Source organism: Molossus molossus, unplaced genomic scaffold (assembly GCF_014108415.1).
Source record: "Molossus molossus isolate mMolMol1 unplaced genomic scaffold, mMolMol1.p scaffold_m16_p_17, whole genome shotgun sequence".
Lineage (NCBI taxonomy): Eukaryota > Metazoa > Chordata > Mammalia > Chiroptera > Molossidae > Molossus > Molossus molossus.
The window spans coordinates 23735507-23755423 of record NW_023425352.1 but is presented as its reverse complement, the minus strand read 5'-3'; the positions used below and the strand labels follow the sequence as shown (position 1 = coordinate 23755423).

The following is a 19917-nucleotide window of genomic DNA, read 5'->3' as shown; positions in this document are numbered from 1 at the left end:
TTTATGACCAGGACTAGATGAGCTTAAAATGATCACATCTGGCCCTGGTCAGTGTTGCTCAGTGGTTAGAGCATTGGCATAGGACCCAAGGGTCTCGGATTCAATTCCTGGTCAAGGTCTCTATAGATTTCCCTATTCATATAAATGGAATCATACAATATATAGTCCTTTGTGACTGGCTTTTCTCTCTTAGCATAATGTTTTCAAGGTTAATCCATGTGATAGCATATATTAATATTTCATTCTTCTAATTGCTGAATTCTATTATATGGATATACCACATTTTATTTATCCATTTGTCAGTTGATAAATATTTGGGTTGTTTCTACTTTTTTGGCTATTGTGAAAAATACTGCTACAACATTCATATATCAGTTTTTGTATGTATATATATTTTCAATTTTCTTGGATATATATCCGGAGGAATTGCTAAGTCATATAGTAATTTTTTGTTTATCCTTTTAGAAACTGCCAAACAGTTTTCAAACACAGCAGCAAGATTTTACATTTTTACCAGTAGTGCCTGAGGGTTTCAGTTTCTCTGAATCCTTACCAACCCTTGTTAGTGTCTTTTCTTTATAGCAATAGTAAATTGTGAGTGTCAAATGGTATCTCATTATGGTCTTGATTGATGAAAGAGTTTAGAAAACACCTCTCCAAGATGTGCTACTTGGCATGTGGATTATTTTGAGCTGAAGGCAATCAAGAGAAAATTTTACCTATCCCTTAAGGCAGTGGTTCTCAACCTTTCTAATGCCGCGACCCTTTAATACAGTTCCTCATGTTGTGGTGACCCCCAACCATAAAATTATTTTTGTTGCTACTTCATAACTGTGATTTTGCTACTGTTATGAATCACCATCGGAAATATGTGTTTTTCGATGGTCTCAGGTGACCCCTATGAAAGGGTCCTTCGACCCTCAAAGGGATCGCAACCCACAGGTTGAGAACTGCTGCCTTAAGGAATTTAAATTTGGGGACTTGCCCATAATAAGAGTTGTCACCAGAAATAACTATTTCATGACCTATCTACAAGGCATGGAAAACATCTAATTACTAAACATCTGCTCTTTTTATCATCCTGCAAATGACCTACCTTTTCTCTGAAACCTCAGGTTCCTGACCTCATTACTGACCTCAGGGTGTCATATATACCTCATTTTACCTTTCTGATTCTGAATCTCTCATGTAATGGGGTCTATGACTCTCCCATGTATGTAGGGGTTCTCACATGTGCATATATAATTAAACTTGGTTATTTTCTCTTGTTAATTTCTCATGTCAATTTAATTATTAGACCAACCAGAATAACCTAGAAGGGTAGAAAAAAATGTCTTCCTCCCACACATTGGCATTTCCCTAATGACTAATGATGTTGATCATCTTTTCATGTGCTTATTGGTCATTTGCATATCTTCTTTGGAGAAATTCAAATCCTTTGTCCATTTAAAAATTGAACTATTTTTTAAAAACTGTTGAATTATAAGAGTTCTTTGTATATTCTGGATACTAGTCTCTTATCAGACATATAATTTGCAAATATTTTTTTTCAACCTATGTGTTGTCTTTTCACTTTCTTGATAGAATCTTTTGAAACACAAATTTTAAAAAATTTGAAGTCCAATTTTTCTATGTTTTTTTCTATTGTTGCTCCTGCTTTTGATGTCATATCTAAGAAATTATTGCCCGATCCAAAATCAGTCACAAAGATTTACCCTTACATTTTCTTCTAAGAGTTTTATAAAAAGTTTAGCTCTTACATTTAGGTCTTTGATCCTTTTTTTTTTTTTTATCCTCACCCAAGGACAGTTTTCCATTTTTTGTTCAGATAGAGTGGGAGGGAGAGAGGAAGAGAGAGAGAGAAAAAACATGGACATGAAAGGGACACATCGAGTGGCTGCCACCCGCACGACCAACCAGCGCCAAGGACAAACTACAACCCAGGTACGTGCCCTTAGCAGGAACGGAACCCGGGTCTCTCTGGACTGCAGGCCGATGCTCTAACCGCGGAGCCAAACCGACCAGGGCTGATCCATTTTTATTTAATCTTTGCATATAGCAGGAGGTACCTCAATAATTTTAAGAGTCTAAAGAATTCCTGAGAGTAAAATGTTTGAGAATCAATGATTTACTTCTTTGAGCCTTATTTTCTCATCTTTAAATTGGTGATTGTTATTGACTTACAGGACAGCTGTAAGTCAAAAGTACCTGCCAAGCCCTGGCCAACTGGCAACCGATCGATGTTTCTCTCTCACATTGATCTCTCTCTCTCTCTCTCTCTCTCTCTTAAATCAATAAAATATATCCTTGGGTGAGGATTTTAAAAAAGGAAGAAGAGCCTGGCCAGTGTGGCTAAGTGGTTGAGCGTTGACCCATGTACCAAGAGGTTGCTGGTTTGATTCCTGGTCAGGGCACATGCCCAGGTTGTGGGCCAGATCCCCAGTTGGGGGCATGCAGGAGGCGGCCAATCGATGTTCTCTCTCATTGATGTTTCTATCTCTCTCTCCCTCTCCCTTCCTCTCTCTCTAAAATCAATAAAGAAAAAAATTTTTGTTAATAAAATTAAATTTAAAAATGAAGAAGAAAAAGATACTTAAGTTCTCCCTTTTGTTCTTTCCCTACCACAGCATTTTCCTTGTACCAGAGACATTGCAGATCCTCAGTAAATTTTTTTTTTCACCTACACCTCCCCTAATTTATTGATGAACTGATTTACCCAGAAAAAATTTTGCCTATGTCCTCTGGGAGGTAGAGAAAGAAGCATCCCCCCCTGCTTTTTAAATAAACAACTATTAATTTGTATCAGGTTCATCTTTAGCCTAAAAGGGTTCTAATGCCATAACAACCTCACTCATCAATGTTTCAAATTCTAGGGAAAGCATTCTTGTTATTACTTGACATATGTACAACATTTAATGTCTGTTATTTAATAGCTGTTTATTTGCTCTTTGAAGTTCTAATTAATTGTGACATTTCTTTTTTGTTGTTTTTTTGCATTTTATTTATGTTTTTTATTTTTCAATTACAGTTGACATTCAATATTATTTTTATATCAGTTTCAGTTTTAGAAGCATTTATTTGTTTATTTATTTGGTAGTCATTCCCCAGATACTTTCCCCTGTCAACTTTCTAAGCTTACAGTCACCCCAAGACTTTCAGCCCTTTTTCTCTTGAACTTTTCAGCTAAATCTTCTCCATGTTATGTGTGTAAAATTAATATTTGAACATAAGTATGGGACTTTAAAAGTATCCCTGGTAAATTTTCTTTTCCTTTCTTTCTTTCTTTTTTTAAATTTTTATTTATTGATTTGAGAAAGAGAGAAACATCAATCTGTTGTTGCACTTATTTACACATTCATTGGTTGATTCTTTTTAAAAAAATATGTTTTTATTAATTTTAGAGAGGAAGGGAGAGGGAGAGAGAAACATCAATCAGCTGCCTCCTACACATCCCCTGCTGGGGATTGAGCCTGCAACTCAGGTTTGTGCCCTGACCAGAAATCCAACCAGCAACCTTTTGGTGCACTCAACCAACTGAGCCAAACAGATCAGGATTCATTGGTTGATTCTTATATGTGCCCTGATTGGGGATCACACCCACAACTTTGGCTTATCGGGATCACACTCTAACCAACTAAACTACCCGGCCAGGGCTGTTGAGAGTCTTTTGAATTCCAGTTCTTTCTTCCAAGATATTAAATATCTCTGCTAGCTTTGTTTAATTGAAAATAGGATATACTTACCTGGCAGGTGAGATACCATGATCATGAAGGTGGTTGGTTGTCCCAGGGCAAGACTTATCCATTGCACTCTGGATGTACTGACCCCTGCAATTTCCCCAAATGTGGGAAACTTAACTGCATAATTAGTGGTAATGGGAGACTGTGTTTGCACTATCCCTAAAGACAAAAAAAAAAAAGGATAAACAAACCTTCTCTATCACAGATAAGAGAGTGTCTGGGTCAGAGCCAAGGACCATGGGAAATGTTTTGTTTTGTGCTCAACTGGTCTAAAATGAGACATTTTCTCCTATGAGCATTGTGCAACGAATTGACTAGCACACCTGATATACCAGGACCACTCTAACTTTGTCCTCCAAATAGTTCTCTTATTTATGTCACAGACCAGCCTTAAAATCAGAACCAGTAGAATTGCTAGTGAAAGAGAAAGGAAAAATACAGGTAGTATTTTGTACAAAACAAACAAGCAAACAAAAACCCATAGTTAATAGTATCTGCCTTTTATCCTTGGTGAAAGGAATCCAGAGAGGTCAAAGAGTAACAAAATAGTCTATTACCCAAGTGTTAAAGACTTGGCTAATATGCGTGCCTGCCAAAAGCAGATGAACCGAGGCCATTCCTGCCTTTACAAGGGGAGGACCTAGAGAAAGAAGCAGTAGAAGCTTCATTTAGAATCAAAGGTTTTGGAATCAAGATATTAAGTGGAATGGAAGGAAAAGAAAATACATTAGGAGAAACAATCTGGTTTTGATATTTGTAACTTCAGTAGATAGCCTTTAAGTTGCCTAGGAGGAAGTCATCTACTAATAATGGACTAAAAATGACCCAGAGCTCCTAACAAAATTCTGGCAGAGCAGATTCCAGACTTAAGCAGTATCTCTCTTTCCTCTCTTAGTAACCTGGTTTGGAGGTTGAGGGGTGGTGGTGTGCAGGGGAGGTTGGTGAACTATGAGAAAAGACAATGTTTGGGTAGGTGGAAGCAGTGTCCTAATGAAGTCTGTTCACTTGAAAAGTCTCTTGTAGCCCTGGCCGGTTTTGCTCAGTGGTTAGTGTTAGCCCATGGACCAAAGAGTTGTGGGTTCGATTCCAGTCAAGAGCACATACCTCGATTGTGGTTTGTCCCTGGCACTGGTCGGGATTGTGTGGGAGGCAACCAGTTGATGTGTCCCTCTCAGGTCAGTGTTTCTCTCTCCCACTCCCTCTCTCTCTCCCTCCCTCCCACTCTATCTGAAGATAAATAAAAAAATATCCTAGGGTAAGGATTAAAAAAAATAAAAATATAAAAGTCTCTTGTAGTTTTTTTTGCATTTTGTGGTTATTCTATACCTAAGTTATACTTGTACATAGTTTAAAGAGTCAAATAGTTTTTATAAGGCTTGTTTTGAAAACAGTAGTACCCAATCCACCTCTTGTCACCGGTTTTTGCTCCTTAGAGATAACCATTTTCAACTCTTTTTAGCTGACTCTTTCGGCATTTACCTCTGTATCTCTAAATCACATACTTGTTAGAAAAGACTATGAACAATTATACACCAGCAAATTGGACAAACTAGGTGAAATGGATAAATTCCTAGAATCATAAGTCTTCTAAAACTCAATCAGGAAGAGTCAGAAACCTGAACAGATCAATAACAAGTAAGAAAATTGAAGCAGTAATCAATAAACTCCCACCAAATAAAAGCCCAGTTCAGACAGCTTCACAGGGGATTTTTACCGAACATTTGAAGAAGAACTAACACCTATTCCCCTCAGACTACTCCAAAAATTTCAAGAGGAAGAAAGACTTCCAAGCTCTTTCTATGAGGCCAGCATAATCTTAATTCCAAAACCAGATAAAGACACTACAAAGAAAGAAAATTACAGGCCAATATCCTTGATGAACATAGTCCAAAATCATCAACAAAATATTAGGAAATTGGATCCAGTAATATATTTAAAAATTATTCACCATGACCAAGTGGGATTTATTTCAGGGACACAAAGCTGGTGAAATATTCTTAAATCAATAAATGTGATATACCACATAAACAAAATGAAACATAAAAATCATATGACCACATCAATAGATGCTGAAAAAGCATTTGACAAAATCTAGCACCCATTTCTGATAAAAATGCTCAGCAAAGTGAAAATAGAGGAATCATACCTCAACATAATAAAGGTCATATATAAAAAACCTACAGCCAACATCATACTCAATGGGCAAAAACTAAAAGCATTTTCCTTAAGAACAGGAACAAGACAGGGATGTCCACTTTAACCACTCTTATTGGGAATAGAGGAATCATACCTCAACATAATAAAGGTCATATATAAAAAACCTACAGCCTGCCATCAACAAATCATCAAACAACAAGTGTTGGCGAGGGTGTGGAGAAAAGGGGACTCTAATACACTGCTGGTGGGAATGCAGACTGGTGCAGCCACTATGGAAAACAATATGGTGCTACCTCAAAAAATTAAAAATTGAACTGCCATTTGACCCAGTGATCCCACTTCTAGGAATATACCCTAAGAAGCCTGAAACACCAATTAGGAAGAATATATGTACCCCCATGTTCATAGCAACACTATTTACAATAGCTAAGATCTGGAAACAGCCCAAGTGTCCATCAGTAGACGAATGGATAAAAGAGCAGTGGTACATATACACAATGGAGTACTATGCAGCTGTAAGAAAGAAAGATCTCTTATCCTTTGAGACGACATGGAGGGACCTGAAAAGTATTATCCTAAGTGAAATAAGCCAAGCAGAAAAAGACAAATACCACATGATCTCACTTATATATGGAATATAATGAACATAACAGTCTGAGGAATACGGTAGACCCAGAAACATGGAAGTAGGGCACAGACTGACATCCCTCAGAAGAGGGGGTTGGGGGGAGGAAGGAGCTAAACCACAGAACTTACATGCATGTATGAATGACCAATGGACATGGACAACAAAGCTGGGGATGGGGCGGGGGTGGGGTGGAGAGGGGGGTGCAATGGGTAAAAAAGGAGAAACTTCTGTAACCAAAAAATAAATAAAAAATTTAAAAAAACAAACAAAAAAATTAAAAACCTACAGCCAACATCATACTCAATGGGCAAAAACTAAAAGCATTTTCCTTAAGAACAGGAACAAGACAGGGATGTCCACTTTAACCACTCTTATTCAACACAGTACTGGAAGTATTAGCTGCAAAGATCAGACAAGAAGAAAAAATAAAAAACATCCAAATTGAAAAGGAGGAAGTGAAACTGTCATTATTAGCAGATGACACGATATTGTACATAAAAAACCCTTAAAACTCCATAAAAAAACTAGTAGATTTTCCCTGGCCAGTGTTGTTCAGTGGTTAGAGCATCAGTCCGTGGACCAGAGAGGCCCCAGTTCAGTTCCCGCTAAGGGCATGTACCTCGGTTGCAGTTTGTCCCCAGCCCCAGTTGTGTGGGTGACAACCAGTAAATATGTCTCTCTCACATTGATGTTTCTCTCTCTCTCTTCCTCCTTCTCTCCCTCCCTCTCTCCCTCCCACTCTATCTGGAGATGAATGCAAAAATGTTCTCAGGTGAGGACTAAAAAAAAACCTATTAGATTTAATAAATAAATTTAGTAAAGTAGTAGGATACAAAATTAACACCCAGAAATCAGTGGCATTCTTATACACCAATAATGAACACTCAGAAAGAGAAACTAAAAAAAAAAAAAAAAAAAATTCCATTTACCATTGCAACAAAAAAATTAAGATAACTAGGAATAAGCTTAACCAAGGAGGTAAAAGACCTGTTCTCAGAAAACTACAGGGCATTGAAAAAAAGAAATAGAGGAAGATATAAAAAAAGTGGAAGCATATACCATGTTCATGGTTTGGAAGAATCAACATCATTAAAATGCCCATACTATCCAAAACAATCTATAGATTCAATGCAATTTCTATTAAACTACCAAAGGCATATTTCACAGATATAGAAAAAATACTCCAAAAATTTATATGGAACTAAAATTGACCCTGAATAGCCACAGCAATCTTGAAAATGAAGAACAAAATAGGAGGGATCATAATACTGGATCAAGTTATACTACAAAGCAATTGTAATCAAAATAGCCTGGTACTGGCGCAAGAACAGACATATAGATCAATGGAACAGAACAGAGAACCCAGAAATCAACCCAAGACATTATGTGCAATTAATATTCAACAAAAGAGCCCTGGCCGGTTTGGCTCAGCGGTTAGAGCGTCGGCCTGCGGTCCGGAGAGACCCGGATTCGGTTCCCGCTAAGGGCACGTACTTCGGTTGCAGTTGGTCCCCGGCCCTGGTTGGTCGTGTGGGTGGCAGCCACTCGATGTGTCCCTTCACGTCGATGTTTCTCTCTCTCTCTCCCTTCCTCTCTCTCCCTCCCACTCTATCTGTACAAAAAATAAAAAATAAAAAATAAAAAAATTCAACAAAAGAGGCAAGAGCATACAATGGGGAAAAGATAGTCTCTTCAATAAATGGTGTTGAGAGAATTGGATAGATACATGCAAAAAAATGAAACTAGACCACCAACTTACACCATATACAAGAATAAACTAAATGTAAGTTGTGAAATCATAAAAATCCTAGAAGAAAATGTAGGCAGCAAAATCTCAGACATCACACACAGTAGAATTTTCACTGATATATCACCTAGGGCAAGAGAAACAAAGGAAAAAATTAATAAATGGGACTACATTAAACTATAAAGCTTCTGCACAGCAAAAAAAAAAAAAAACAGTATCAAAAGTAAAAGGGAACCCACTCTTTGGGAGAACATATTTGACAATGATACATTGGATAAGGGGTTAATATAAAAAATATATGAATACTCATATAGCTCAACAAAAATAAGACAAACAATCCAATTAAAAAATGGGCAGAGGACCTAAATAGACACCTCTCCAAACAGAACATACAAATGGCTGAGAGACATATGAAAAAATGCTCAGCATCACTAATCATCAGGGAGATGCAAATTAAAATGACCACGAGGTATAACTTCATACCTGTCAGAATGGCTGCCATTAACAAACTGTCAAATATCAAGTACTGGCAAGGATGTGGAAAAAAGGGGACTCTAGTACACTGCTGGTAGGAATGCAGACTGGTGCAGCCAGTATGGAAGCCAATATGGTGTTCCCTCAAAAAATTAAAAATTGAGCCCTGGCCAGTTTGGCTCAGCGGTTAGAGCGTCGGCCTGCGGTCCTGAGAGACCCGGGTTCGGTTCCCGCTAAGGGCGCATACCTCGGTTGCAGTTTGTCCCCGGCCCTGGTCGGTTGTGCGGGTGGCAGCCACTCGATGTGTTCCTTTCACATCGATGTTTCTCTCTCTCTCTCTGTTCCTCTCTCTCCCTCCCACTCTACCTGAACAAAAAATGGAAAAATGTCCTCCGGTGAGGATTAAAAAAAAAAAAAAAAATTAAAAATTGAACTACCATTTGACCCAATGATCCCACTTCTTAGAATATATCCTAAGAAATCTGAAACACCAATCAGAAAGAATATATGCACCCCTATATTCATAGTGGCACTATTTACAATAGCTAAAATCTGGAAATAGCCCAAGTGCCCATCAGTAGATAAGTGGATAAAAAGGAGTGGTACATTTTTACACAGTGGAATACTATGAAGCTGTAAGAAAGAAAGATCTCTTACCCTTTGAGATGACATGGAGGGATCTAGAGAGTATTATGCTAAGTGAAATATGCCAGCTAGAGAAAGACAAGTATCACATGATCTCACTTATTTGTGGAATATAATGAACAAAATAAGTTGATGAACAAAATAGATCCAGAGACATGGAAGTAGAGAACAGACTGACAGACCTCAGAGGGAAGGGGGATCTGTGGGTGGGATGGGAAGAGATAAACCAAAGAACTTATATGCATATATGCACAACAGACAATAGTGTGGGAAAGGCAGGAGGGGGAGTAGGAGCAGGGAGTAGGGGGTCAATGGGGGGGAAAAGGGGGTTATCTGTAATACTTTCAATAAAAAAGATAAAAAAGAACAAAATAAAATATTCCAAATATGAACAAATTAATAAATAAATGACATGCTTATATGGCTACTTACTGATTTTTAAAATGTTTATGCATTATTATTGGCTTCCCCCCATCAAAGATGAACATTTCACCTTTTTAACAGTCACCACCACCACATACTCATTCACACGGGTATGTGTGTGCTTCACTTTCCCTGACCTCTCACTAGAGTTGTGTTATAATTGTTTGTCACATAGTTATTCAGTGTTTATATTACTATCATTATGCAAATATTGCTTATACATACATATGTAATAGATCAGTGATTTCTCTCTTATACAACTTTTTGTTTTCTCTGGATCTCATATATCTTTGTTTAAGTTTTCTATGTGTTTATCAATCAATTATCTATATTTCTTCTCATTACATTGGGTCACATGGGGTATTCTAACAATTTCATCTTCTTGAAGAAATCTCTCCTGGAGTCTTCTCACCTGCTCCAACCTGGAATGGTGGCTAAGCCTGCTGTGCAGCTCTTGTCCTGGGAATTAATTCTCTTCAACATCATTGTAGAGATGCTCTTTTCTTCTCTCCGAGGTTGGATTCCCTGCTCCTGGATCCTTTGTGTTCTCCTTTCTTGATTCACCTTATTATAAAGAAGTCCGTTCTCTATTAGTCTCATTATTAAAAAAAAAAACAAAAAACTATTTTTAAGACATTCTCTTTGTCCTCAGTTTCCCAAAATTTCCTAATGATGTGCCTTGGTATGGATCCATTTTCATCCAGTGTCAAGGATACTTGGTAGATTCTTTCAACCTAGAAATATTTGTCCTTCTGAAAACCTTGGGGGGCAGGGGTTAATTAATTACTTCCTTCACCTCCATTTTCTTTGTTCTCTATCACTCTTTTTAATCTCCAGAATTGATCTTCTATGTTTTTAAAATAATTTTTTCTATTTCCCGTGACTTGTTTGCTTGGTTTTTCCAGGTGGTTTTGTCAACCTCATCTTACAAACTTTCTGTTGTGTTTTAAAGTTCTATTGTCATACTTTAATTTCCAGAAGTTCTTTTGGAATTTTCCTTTTTATTGTATTTTGTTTCAAGGATGAAACATTTTCTCTTATTCTTTTCAGAATATTAATCATAGTTTGAGGGAACATTTTATTTCTTTCTGTATAGTTTGGTGTTCTTAAAGGTTTTCAGATAACTAAGGAAGTTATTACTCATCCGTTTTCCAGCTTCCAAAGTCTAATTGTGGTGTCTTCTCCCATTCTTTTTGTCCTTGTTGCATTATGCCTCTTTTAAAAAAAAAATTACTTTATTGTTATTTTACTAGGGTTTAGGGAGGAAGCAAATGCATGTGTTCAAAATGTCTTCATTGCCCTAGCTGGTTTGGCTCAGCAGTTGGAGCATCGGCCTGCGGATCAGAGAGTCCCGGTTTTGGTTCCCGCTAGGGCCATGTACCGAAAAAAAAAAAAAAAAAAAAAATGAACCTGCAAAGAGTTTTCAGTTAACTACCAAATGATAGCTAAATTCTTCAACATGGTGTTCCAGCCCTGCTCTAATATGGGTCCAACTAATTTAAAAAATGTTTTATGCAACACTTACAATTACGACTTTATTAAAAATAACACAAAACAAAACACCTATTTACCCTGCATCAAATGTAAGAACTAGAACATGGTCAACTGAGTCAAGGCTCTGGTATAAACTTCCCTGATCCCATCTCCTTCCCTAATCTTCTGAATTTGGTATTCATTCTGCCCAGTATTATATATATATCCCTAAATAATACACACTATTATCTTACAGTATTTTAATCTTTATATAAAAGATAACATAGGAATTCTCCTGCAGCCTTGGTTTTTCTTTTCCACTCAATATTATATTTATAATATTCAACATGATAAAAAAATCTATAGTTATTTGTTATTATTCATTATACATAATATTAATATAACATATATAACTAATAGTATAGTTAGTTGTTCATAATTCATTCTTAATATATCTATAGTTACCCCTCCCTTCTCCTGCTAATGGACAGAATTTGTTTCCAACTTTTTGCTATGAATATTCTATATCTATCTCCTTGCATACATGAGAAAGAGTTTCTCTAGAATTAGAATATCTGGGTCACAAGACAGGAGCTTCTTTGACTTTATTAGTCATTGATAAATTGTTCTCCAAAATGGGTGCACCAACTTACGGTCTCACCAGCAGCATGGAAGAGGTTCTACCGCTCCCCTTGCCAACACCTGATAGTGTTGGAACTACTTTCCAACCTACTTTTGTAGCTTTAATTCCCACTGCAATACTTTGTGTATCTTTGATTGCAGTCCAGTGGTGGTACTCACTGATCCCTGAATTCATTTCCCTTCTCCCTCATGTATTTATTGAGTAGGTATCTTATGTCAGAAACCCTGCTAAGTGTTAGGAAAATAAACATGAAAAGACATGGCTCCTGTCCTATGGACTTCATGGTTTCTTGGAGAGGCAGACTTGCAAACAACAATTAGAATATAATAGTCAAAATGAAAATCTGTAGTAATTACAGTATTCAGTGAGGCACAAGGAGCACACAAATCTACCTACATTGCGCAGGAAGAGAAAGGGAGTAGGGAGCGGGTCAGAGAAAGCTTCACAGAAGAGGTAGTTTGGTCATGTTTTCACTCAGCAGTTACCTCTCTCTGGAAGACCTCATTCTATTCCTGGCCAGCTCCCCACAAAATGTCCCATTCACTCCAGGAAAGTACTGCACTTTGCATTTTTTTATAGCCTATTTCACATTGCCTTGTCTAGTATATATTTGTATATGCATATCTACCTCCTCTAATAAATTATAATCACATCGGTGGAAGGTGTTGCCCTCTTAGACATCTTTATATCTCCTGCACAGCCTAGAATGTTGCTGCACATGCTGTGTATTTAGTACATGCTTGCTGGATGAAAGAATAAGACAAAGGAGTAGGGGCTACATTGTTTGACTTCCATTCTCCCAGGTGCTTGACCCTTCAAACATTTTAAGTAATTGCTCAATCAGACTGCTCTTTCTATTGTCAAAGTAGCAGGGAGCCCTGGCCGGTTTGGCTCGGCGGTTGGAGCTTCGGCCTGCAGGTTTCCACTGGGGGCACGTAATCATCAGAGAGATGCAAATTAAAACAACAATGAGGTATCACCTCACACCTGTCAGAATGGCCGCCATCAACAAATCATCAAATAACAAGTGTTGGTGAGGGTGTGGAGAAAAGGGGACTCTAGTACATTGCTGGTGGGAATGGAGACTGGTGCAGCCACTATGGAAAACAATATGGTGCTACCTCAAAAAATTAAAAATTGAACTGCCATTTGACCCAGTCAGTGATCCCACTTTTAGGAATATACCCTACGAAGCCTGAAACACCAATCAGAAAGAATATATGTACCCCCATGTTCAAAGCAGCACTATTTACAGTAGCTAAGATCTGGAAACAGCCCAAATGTCCATCAGTAGATGAATGGATAAAAAAGCAGTGGTACATATACACAATGGAGTAGTATGCAGCTGTAAGAAAGAAAGATCTCTTATCCTCTAAGACGACATGGAAGGACCTGGAAAGTATTATCCTAAGGGAAACAAACCAAACAGAGAAAGACAAGTATCATATGATCTCACTTATTTGTGGACTATAGTGAACATAACAGTCTGAGGAATGGGGTAGTCCCAGAGACGTGGAAGTGGGGTACAGACTGACAATCCCCAGAAGAGGGGGTGGTGGGGGAGAGATAAACCACAGAACTTATATGCATGTATGCATGAACAATGGACATGGACAACAAGGCTGGGGACAGGGCGAGGAGAGAAAGGGAGGGGGGAATCAATGGGGAAAAGGAGAAACATCTGTAACAAAAATAAATAAATAAATTAATAATAATAATAATAAAAGGCAGCTCCTAATCACTTTCTTCTACGCAAGACTGTTGGTTCCATGAGACCTGGAACTGTGCCTACAAGTGTGCCCGCCATGCCTAGTGTGTGTGTGTGCCATCAAGGATTCCTTTTAAATAAGAACTTTCAGCAACATGTGCGGAATGGGTAGTGGAGATGGGTAATACTCGTGAGTTCAAGTGGATTAAAAGTCTGTGGGGTTGAATGATGGGAATTCAGTGAGAATTCATGGAAGAGATGAGCCTTGTTTTCTGTTGGCAAAGTGGTGTAAGTCATACAGGTAGAGGGGAAGTGAGAAGGCATTCCAGGCAAGGAGTAGCATGAACAGACACTAAAGAATCTTCACCACTGAACTGATCAAACAGGGTGGTAAGTAAATGTTAATATGTTGTCTCATTCACTAGCCTGTGAGATGCTTGAGGGCATGGACTGTATATTTTCAGTTCCAAGAATATTTGTTCATACATTACCAGTACTCAATAAATATTTGCTGGATAACTGGGGGAAAAAAAAAAAAAAGCTTTAAAGTTGTCTGCCCTATTTTTTGGATATAAAAAACATGTTATGTAACATTACAAAATCTGGCCAATCAAGAGGGCTTTCTCTGGTTTTCTGTTTCTTGCTTCTTTTGTGTGTGTGTATATGTGTTTTAATTAATTAATTTATTTTAAATTAATTAATTTATTTTTGTTACAGATGTTTCTCTCCCTCCCCACTGATTCCCCCTCTCTCTCCCTCCCTGCCCTATCCCCAGCTTTGTTGTCCATGTCCATTGTTCATTCATACATGCATATAAGTTCTGTGGTTTATCTCTCCCCCACCACCCCCTCTTCTGGGGATTGCCAGTCTGTACCCCACTTCCACGTCTCTGGGACTACCCCATTCCTCAGACTGTTATGTTCACTATAGTCCACAAATAAGTGAGATCATATGATACTTGTCTTTCTCTGTTTGGCTTGTTTCCCTTAGGATAATACTTTCCAGGTCCCTCCATGTCGTCTTAGAGGATAAGAGGTCTTTCTTTCTTACAGCTGCATACTACTCCATTGTGTATATGTACCACTGCTTTTTTATCCATTCATCTACTGATGGACATTTGGGCTGTTTCCAGATCTTAGCTATTGTAAATAGTGTTGCTATGAACATGGGGGTACATATATTCTTTCTGATTGGTGTTTCAGGCTTCATAGGGTATGAAGGGAAGCAAGATCACTGGGTCAAATGGCAGTTCAATTTTTAATTTTTTGAGGTAGCACCATACTGTTTTCCATAGTGGCTGCACCAGTCTGCATTTCCACCAGCAATGTACTAGAGTCCCCTTTTCTCCACACCCTCGCCAATACTTGTTGTTTGATGATTTGTTGATGGCGGCCATTCTGACAGGTGTGAGGTGATACCTCATTGTTGTTTTAATTTGCATCTCTTTGATGATTAGTGATGTTGAGCATTTCTTTATATGTCTCTTAGCCATTTGTATGTCCTGTTTGGAGAGGTGTCTATTTAGTTCCTCTGCCCGTTTTTTAAATTGGGTTTTTTGTCTTTTGTTGAGCTGTATGAGCACTCTATATATTGGAAATTAACCCCTTATCTGATATATCATTGGCAATTATGCTCTCCCATACAGTGGGTTGCCTTTCCATTTTCATGATTGTATCTTTTGCTGCGCAGAAGCTTTTTAGTTTGATGTAGTCCCATGTGTTCATTTTCTCCTTTGTTTCTGTTGCCTTAGTTGATGTATCAGTGAAAATTCTGCTGCGTATGATGCTTGAAATTGTGTTGCCTACATTTTCTTCTAGGATTTTTATGGATTCATGAGTCACCTTTAAGTCTTTTACCCATTTTGAGTTTATTTTTGTGTATGGTGTAAGTTGATGGTCTAGTTTCCTTTTTTTGCATGTAGCTGTCCAATTTTCCCAACACCATTTATTAAAGAGGCTGTCTTGACTCCACTGTATGCTCTTGCCACCTTTGTCAAATATTAATTGAGCATATTGCCTTGGGTCCACTTCTGGGTTCTCTGTTCTGTTCCACTGGTCTATATGTCTGTTCTTGTGCCAGTACCAGGCTGTTTTGATTACAGTGGCTTTGTAGTATAACCTGAAATCTGGTATTGTGATCCCTCCAACTTTGTTCTTGTTTTTCAAGATTGCTGTGGCTATTCGAGGTCTTTTTTGGTTCCATATGAACTTTTGAAATATTTGTTCTAGTTTTGCTTCTTTAACCTGTGAACCGGGGAATTCCCGGGGAATTCCCTTTTTACTGTATGCAACGTTTGACGTATTTATACGTCCCGCTTGGTTAACAGGTTAATAAACTCTACATTGTCATTTCAAAAGATCTTGCCAATATTAATTTATTAGCACTGTACCCATCAGCACAATGAAAAATATTTGCATATCTCCTTGGTATAACAATGGGAAAATGAGGTCAAAAGCAATTCAGAGCTTGAGAGCTGGTGGCTTTTATACTCTATATAATCAGTCTTCCTCTTTATTTTCCAAACTGAACTCCCACTCCACACTGAAGTAGAGAGTTTGATTCTGCTCCAGGATTTTGTAAAAATGCATGCTAGCTAGCTATTAAATAACAGACCTCTATGAAATAATTTTTTTATTCATGGTTTTTTTTGTTTTTTTTTTGGTTCATGCCCCTAGTGGGAACTGAACCCGGGACTCTCTGGTCCGCAGGCCGATACTCCAACCGCTGAGCCAAACCGGCCAGGGCTATTCATAGCTTTTTATACATATCTACTTAATGATACTGTCTATATAGATGAAATCAGAAAGCTGTTTAAACTTAGGTGAAAATATTTTTATGTTGGCTTATAAATCCTGTTGTTAAAAACTAACCTACAACCTTCTCAGATTTGAGGTTGGCAGAGACATAGAGCAGCTACCAAAGATATTCCTTCAATTCTTTGTTGCCACCTGAGCCACACTAATCATGTGAATATACCTATGGAAGTTGGGTTTGGAATAAAAATTTACTAACATGTGTACCCTAGGAGCTCTCATGAAGACTCACAATGGGAAACGGTAATCTTTCATTCAGGAAGATAATTGGTGAGTGCTTGCATATTACAGTAAAAATCCTTAGATTTCCTTCATGAAGGAAATCCATCTGCATTTATTCTTAGGACCAAGATGGGAGATTCTAGGGGAAAAAGTTATTTTCATGAGGACATTTGCAATAACAACTGCAATATTTTTTAATTTTGAAAAACATTTCACAGAAAGAGCTATTTTTGCAATGATTTAGTTACCACAAGGATCAGCAGGAAACTCACAGGAATTCACTCACTTCATTCTGGTGACGGAGGACCCATATACATAATCTATGAGTATTTTTCCAAACTTCAAGATGAGTATAACACTTCTATCAGTTGCTGGACTTGTATGAAGAAAGTGAACATCTTCACATTTTATTCAGTAAGGGACTTCATAAGGATGTAGTGTGGACTAAGGAGGATAAAGGTGAGTCTCTCCAGCCAGGTATGGGCTCTAAGATTGAGTGGTGATAGGCTGGTGGCAGCTAGAAGGAAAAGTGAATGCTAGGGCAGAATGAATGGAGCCGCCTCTGCTTCTTCTGTCAATCATTCTTCCTTTCCATTCAGTGAGGCGTAAACTTCCCTGTCAGTGCTCAGTGTACTTATCCCACTCCACCTTCTGTCTGGGAAGAAACAGACACCAGCTGGACCCCTCATAGCCCTGTTCTTGGTATAACACTGAAAGACTTACCTTCCATTATCTTTAGTTTTGGAAATCTATACTTCTTTCTCCTAGCCCTGGTAATAAAATGAGTGATTCAATGAAAGGAAAAAGTGTTTGCCATGCTTTTTCAGTGCCAGTAAAATATATATTTTCCTATCTCCCTTTTTTTGGGGGGGGAGTTAAGGGCAGAGGTTATATTAATATATATTTGGAGGAAATTAAGACTCAGAACACTTTAAAGCACAACACTAGACAAGCACACATTTTCCTTAGCTTTCTATCTCTTGTATTCATCCAACAAAGCTAATCCATTTTTAAATCCAATGTTTGTAATACTGTCAAGCCATAACTGACGTAAGCCAAGATTAAGATAAAGTGTCAAATTCAACTTCAGACAGGCTGGGCTATGCCCGAATTGTGACACTAACAGAGAAAAGTTCTCCTGTTCAGCCAAGCATCCCTATTCCCAAATGCTGCGAAAAGTTAAAATTCTAGAATTTTAGAACAGGAAGGGAACTTTGTCTTTGTGACTACCTCTCAGCCCCCATGAGTCTTGCCTCCAAAAATGTCCCTTTTGTGTGAAGTGGGACTCGGGTGCAGCCAGAGTTTTTTGTCTTTTACCTCTTTGTAATCAGAGAAAACACAACTGGCTGAGATTGTTGTCAGCACGTGGGTGTGGCTGGAAAAAAGTACCCTCTGTGACCAACAGTTCTTTCTTTACTGTACTCTGCTTTCATGCTGTTTCTCATGAATAAAACATATTCACATGACATTCTGTACTCTTCTATCCTTGCTCAGTTTGTGCAGACAGCCACTTCCTTTGGGCAGTAGGAGAAGGGTCAGCTCTGCGTAGCTAGAGATTAAGAAAGAGCTACAAGCTTTGTGCAGTGGCAATACCATAGCCAATGAGGTTTATCCGAGACACAATTATAACTATAACTTGGGGGGGAAAAGCTACAGAATTCGCTTAAGAGTGCGTGATGGGACCTTCTTAGAACTGAGATGAAAATTTAAAGTCCTTAGCCTGCTTTCTTCCCTCTATAAATCTTGTTTTCTTTCCAGGACAAAAGAAATTCCCAATAACTCTTTTTCTAGGAATAAATAACTATGTACCCTGTCTTCTGGGGGGAAAAGGACAGAAGGAAAGAAGAGAGAGAGAATGAGAGTAGTTTTGGGGGGTTTTTTTTGGCACGTGCCTCTAGTGAGAACTGAACCTGGGATCCTCTGGTCCACAGGCCAATGCTCCAGCCACTGAGCAAAACCAGACAGGGTGAGAATGAGAGTAGTTTTAAATGAAAACTTCTGTACAAAAATATAGCCTTGGGCTAGTTTGAAAATATAAGGCTTCAGTAGAGTGAACGTAGCTTTGTTTTTGTAGGACAAGGTAAATCATTTGGAAGATCACATACAAGAGCGGGTAGGTTCAATCTGAGTAGAATTAGATAGCAACATGCTCGTTCTGAAATGTTAGAGGAAGATGCAGGTCATCTAACTGGGTCAGGCCATCTCCTGTCACCGACCTTTGGGTTCTCTAAAGCAGCTGCTTGACCCGTGGTTTTTCCATAGCTGAATTATCCCTGTGCTAACGTGGCTTATGGAATGTTTACAAGCAGTTTGAAATTCTGTAATGCAAGGGACAGACAGGTCCAGAAGGCTTTGAAACCATATTTTCCCAATGTGTGTCTTTTTTAAATGATAAGGTAGAAACAAAGTTTACCAGGAGGATTTCAACAGGTTTGCTCTTAATCTTTGCAGAGCTATGACAAGGGCACAAACAAAGGCCCACATACTGTTTAAATATTTCAGATTTACAAACCAAGCTGACAAACTGTCAAATAAAATAGGACAAAGATATAGTCTTTTTTTTTTTTTTTTTGCATTCCCACATATGCCTTCATCATATTCTAGAAGGTTAGATTTGGATTTAGAATTCTCAGAGCTCCATACCAGAGAGTGTGGGAAAAGTTGGCTCCCAGCCCCCAACCCCCAGCCTCTAGCGCCATCCTCTCCCCACCCCAGCTCTTTCTACAGTGGGAGGTCCTCATGCTCATCCAGGTGAACTTTCTGACTCGGATGTTTCAGTTCCAGTGACACACCCTTCAAACACTCCTGGGGTCTGTCCACCCTTTGAGGACAGACACCAGGAAGAGGCCCACGTGGGCTCTGGGGCCATTTGGGCAAGAAAATGCTGGGGTTCCAGGTCCCCAGAGCCTAGTCTAGATGGGGGTAAACACAGATCAGGGTGGACCTCTCTCCTTGATCCCATGGATGCCTTCACATGTCAAAAGAAGGATCAAAGGGGCCCTCGAACCTAGGGCTCAGGGTAGGGGCTCCTCTGGCCTGGGTCCAAGTGTATACTAACTTTCAATATTTTTTCATTTATTATTATTAAAGTAGTACATGTACATAAAGCAGATCAAATAGTAAAGACTAGTTTCTAATGGGAAGTCAACTCTCTCTTTCCTCTTTGCAACCATTCTTCAGGGGCAACTTCTTTGAACCACTTCTAGATTTCTCTCAATAACCCTAGATTACGTTTTTACCTCTA

The 19917-nt window shown here is 38.5% G+C and overlaps 1 non-coding gene across 1 annotated transcript; it reads left to right on the top strand.

Annotated features, from left to right (window-relative positions):
• The first annotated feature begins 3735 nt into the window (after window positions 1-3735).
• Window positions 3736-3903, top strand: LOC118632816. Its single transcript, XR_004960077.1, has one exon. It is a non-coding gene; the product is annotated as a U1 spliceosomal RNA (small nuclear RNA).
• Window positions 3904-19917: the final 16014 nt, after the last annotated feature.